Raw genomic sequence first — 4,732 nt, forward strand, 5'->3', positions numbered from 1 at the left:
CGGATGCCGAAGAAAAATATGAGGAGAGTAGAAAGAGGAGGATCAGCACTCATGGAATTGAACCTTCCTTGCCTAATCTACGCATCCGTACATACTACACCGAAGAGGCGTCTAATAGACGGGATCAGCAGCACTCAGAGGGTAAGTCAACCAAAAAAATTATATGGTTCCCTCCTCCTCCAGGTGTCTTCAAAATGAACACCGACGGTGGATTTCGTCCCACCGAAGACCTCCTTGAAAATGATGCTGTCAAACGACCGAGTGCGTACGCAGGAATCCTCCGAAATGATCGTGGCGAATGCATTCAAGCTTTTCGTCAGTTTTATGGTGTAACCGATAGTCTCGAAGCTGAGATCGCTGGAATTCTTAAGGGCTTGGAGCTTTTGGTTGAACGTGGTTTGAAAGGAGCTATCCTTGAAAGCGACAGCGATCAAGCTGTCTTTTGGATCAACGAAGTGAACAAATCATATCAAATTCCAAAAGATAGGATGGCCCATTGCAAGGGCATGATCGACAAGTGCAGGAAACTCTGTCGCAAAAACAGTATAACTATCAATAATATTGATCGACGTGCCAACAAATGTGCTGATGCTCTGGCTTCCTTAGCTTTAGGGGAACGATATCAGGATGTCCAAACCGATATTCCTTATAAAGTAAAGAAGCTTGTTAATGATGATAAAACAGCATACAGTTCATGGTTGAGATCAGATGGTTAGACCTTATCTTTGCCGCTGCTAGCTACTGATGAGTTATGGCACCAATCTCTTGTTTACTGTGTGTACTACTAATAAGTACTTCTGTTTGATGTTGTACTTGTTTCATGTATGTTTAATTTGCTGTTTCTTTTGGCAATGGGTTTGTTAAAGTAGAAAAAAAAAATGTTTTCTAAAGTATTATAATACGAAGTATAAATTACATGTATTCTTTTATAAAAGATAAACTCTGCTTTATAAAAAGAGAACACTTTAACTCATGTATCTTTCACCTCAGTTTAAACATTTACTTTAAATAAAAAAGTGGTCAAAATATATTTTCGAAAAGTAAAAGAATAAAGCAAGAAAATAATTGCTTTATGCTAGTGGCGTTTAATTCAATTTTGGAAATGCGTAATGCCAATATAAATAAATAAAGAGTAGGATGCTATAATGCACAAACAAGTGAAAGGACATTGCATTTACGTCCTCACATGAAACGAGATCTCTGGAATCACCATCTTTCATAAATATAGAGACCTGTAGAAAAGATTATAAAAATTAAGTGTAGAGATGTTCAAACATGTGGAGTTTCATCTAAACCTTTGTATAGTGTTACTGTTGTTAAAAAATATGTACTTTACTCTTGTTAAGAATATCAACAACGTACTTTATCTTTTAGCTGTAATAGCAATACATCTTTATTTATTTATCCATAATAGCAACATACTTACACTGTCTTATTGATAAAAGCAACGTACTTACATTTTCTTTACAACTATCCACGAATGACCATATGAAGTATCCCATCAAGTTCACACCGTTACTGTAAGTACTACATAACAAGACCACCATGTCATGAACCTGTAAGAAATTCAATGTCCATTTCATTTTAATATTATAAAAATATATTAACTTGACTTGTTGTTGCTCCAATCTAATGGCTTCAAGATGTTCTTTAATGTAATTAAGTAGTGGGATTCTTTTGCACGATGTGGCAGTTTATTAATATAATATTTTTTACTAAATAAATTAATAAAAAAAATGTTTGTATTAACCAAATAATTAAAAAACCTTAATTTTGTGACAAAAACTAATGTGTGAAACAATTTTTTTTAAAAAGATAAAAACAAAGACGAGAAAATGGAAAATCTTATAAACCATATATAAAATTGAAGATGTAAAAAAGTTATAAATAAATACTAATTAAATTTTTTTTACAAAATGAATTCATCAAAAACAAAATTATAAAAAATATACATAGAAAAAAAAAAGTTGTAAAACTAATTTCTAAATAAGTTAAAATACAGACAAACCTTCCGTATTGTATCAGGGGTGTATTAGATTAGAGATATAATAGAGTACACTTGTTTAACCATACTATATCCTCATACTATCTATGTACTCTATAACCATTTATAATCTCATATGCTACATTTTTGTATTAAAACTAACAATATTTTATCCCCAAAAATACTCTATAACAAAATATTAACACCAAACTTATCACAATGAAAGACAAAATATACAGAAGTACAAACATGGCACGCTAAATAAAAAATGAGTTGTTATTCTAGTAAAAAGAGTACTCTCCATTAATTCTTCCATAAGGTCATCTTGGTATTCTACCATTTGAGTTGTTGCACTCCTTTGAGCATGAAGGGAAAATACACTAGCCTGAAATAATAAAATAACATTAATGTATGAATAATAATAATAATAATAATAATAATAATAATAATAATAATAATAAAGATAGATAATAGCAATTTGTCTAGTTACCGTCTGCAAGACAAGTTCATATTATATAGGCATGTGTTTGCATTCATTTCTATCATCTCAACTTTGAGCTCTTCATGTTTCACCTGCTAATTACCCAAATAAATGTTACAAGGAGCCATAACATTATAAGTGTCATTTTACTTACCTATATATTCTGAACCATACTAAAACATATTTTTCATGCCATCTCCCTTCACCTTTTAATCTATATCAAGAAAGTTAATTGAATGTATCAAACAAAAAATTATTCTAAATAAAAACCATAAAGAGAAAACAGTTTTAAAATAGATCATTACAAAAGGAAAGAGTTGTCAAAACTCATATGATATATATATAGTCAACATACCTTTAGTAGCTAATTTCGTCTGGAGTGGGTATATTTCCTTTGTGTGCGAATAGATAAGAAGAATAAAGAGAAAAAAATGATAATGTTAGAAACATATGTTCCTTATTACAAATATATTGGTAAAGGCTTAAAGCAACATTTTCAAGAATTATTGAAAGATAATATTTGGTGATCCATGGCCCATTTATCACAGTCTTTGATTCCTCTGCTTCAACCATCTAGACAAAGAAAAAAATGAAAACTATGAAACCCCTTTAAAATTCAATATCTTTAATTGGTTTGTGTATAGAATGTTAATGTTCAAAAATTCTAAAAACAATGTCAAACAGGTTCCCTTTAACTAATACTTAATGATAAATTAACTTTGATGTAGGATACATCACACACCATTTAATAATACTTGGTGAGTCCAGAGAAGCCGTATCTCAAATAAGTTACAACAATTCATCTAGGCTTCTTTCATTCCCGTATTATAATATAACACTGTATTAAAAAATCTAAACATGACAATATATGTAGAGAAATGTCATAAAGATGTAGATATATGGATACAAAGAATCTTCACATGTTGAAACTAGTTCCCATCTAATCTAAGATTTGTTAAAAAAAAGAATTGTGAGAATTTACAAGTAAGGTTAACATTATAGAGGCAATTGCTCCAGATATTTGTAAAAATTAAGAAATCAAAGGAAAAACCTGTTCACAAACTAAACCAATCAATAAACATGTCGTTGGGGAATTTCCTCGAACACTTGGTGCTCGTCTGAAAAGCAAATGTAATAGTGAATGTACAACCTTTCAATCACAGCTAAGGAAACCATAATTTCGTCACAAAATCAATTAACAAAACAAGTTGAGATACAGACACCAAACCACACGATGAAATAAGACAAGTTGAGATCGAGAGTCTCTTAAAACCTAGTTTAGTTTAGGGACAAATCATCTCAATTCATGGAAAAATAGATAGATGACGGAAAAATTGCAAAAAATAATTTCTAGAAGGATGAGATTGTAAAATAGAGAGCAAAAGACTTACAAATGTTGGAGGCTCTGGAATTCTTCATTATAAAATTAGCAAGAAAATTGTGAAGAACAAGAACTTATTCATCAGCAAACAGAAATGGAAATTTATAGGATTGGTGTCCTTTGAATCTCGTCAATGGATTTTCAAGATCAAAGAAGAAATTCATTAGAATTTTCAAAACCATTGCAGAAGCTTAATTAGATTTGGTTTCTGAAGTGAGTATACCAAAGTCGATGCAGTCATTTTCGGAGGAAACTGTGAAGGGCGGTGGTGGTGGCATGAAAAATGATCGGGAACACTGTGGTGGTGGTGGTGATGCAGATTGCGGAAGCATACATATGGAACTAATGTAATCGATGTAGACTTCCATGGTTTCCCCAGTTTATCCTTGAGGGGTGATCTTTAGCTTTGTTTGATTTGACCATCATGTCATCGATGTAAAGTGTCCCCCAGTTTATCCTTTAACATCCGGTTAACTAGCCTTTGGTATCCTGCACTTATATTTTTAAGACCGAAGGACATAGCAGTATATCATGGAATCTAGCCTTTGGTATGCTGCACCTATATTTTTAAGACCAAAGGACAGTATATCATGGAATCTATATGTGGCAGGAGAAAAGCATCCTTAGGGCAAGCCTTGTTTAGATCCGTATAGTTCACACATACTCTCCATTTGTCATTCTTATTTTGTACGACGACCACGTTGGCAACCACCTTGGGAACTTGACCTCCTTGACCATCCTTGTTTTAAGAAGTTTTTTTACTTCTTCTTGGATGATCTGATTTCTTTTGAGGTGCAAACTTTCTTCTTTTTTGGTGTATTGGTCTGAAAGAAGGATCAATGTTAAGTTTATGGGTTATAATATTTTTGTCTATACCTGTCATATC

General features: G+C 32.1%; 1 long non-coding RNA gene across 5 annotated transcripts; it reads right to left on the reverse strand.

Annotated features, from left to right (window-relative positions):
• Positions 1–2,173: 2,173 nt before the first annotated feature.
• Positions 2,174–4,499, reverse strand: LOC145110891 (uncharacterized). 5 transcript variants are annotated; one of them, XR_013710099.1, is made up of 5 exons: positions 3,857–4,499; positions 3,517–3,583; positions 2,821–3,038; positions 2,475–2,679; positions 2,174–2,369 (listed from the first exon to the last, which is right to left on the reverse strand). It is a non-coding gene; the product is annotated as an uncharacterized LOC145110891 (long non-coding RNA). The 5 variants fall into 5 exon arrangements; XR_013710097.1 differs by lacking the exon at positions 3,517–3,583 and having other exon boundaries at positions 2,475–2,557; positions 2,620–2,679; positions 3,857–4,497; XR_013710096.1 differs by lacking the exon at positions 3,517–3,583 and having other exon boundaries at positions 3,857–4,497.
• Positions 4,500–4,732: the final 233 nt, after the last annotated feature.

This window comes from Lactuca virosa, chromosome 5 (assembly GCF_052849685.1).
Source record: "Lactuca virosa cultivar CGN04683 chromosome 5, Lactuca_virosa_CGN04683_v6, whole genome shotgun sequence".
In the NCBI taxonomy this organism is placed as follows: Eukaryota; Viridiplantae; Streptophyta; class Magnoliopsida; order Asterales; family Asteraceae; genus Lactuca; species Lactuca virosa.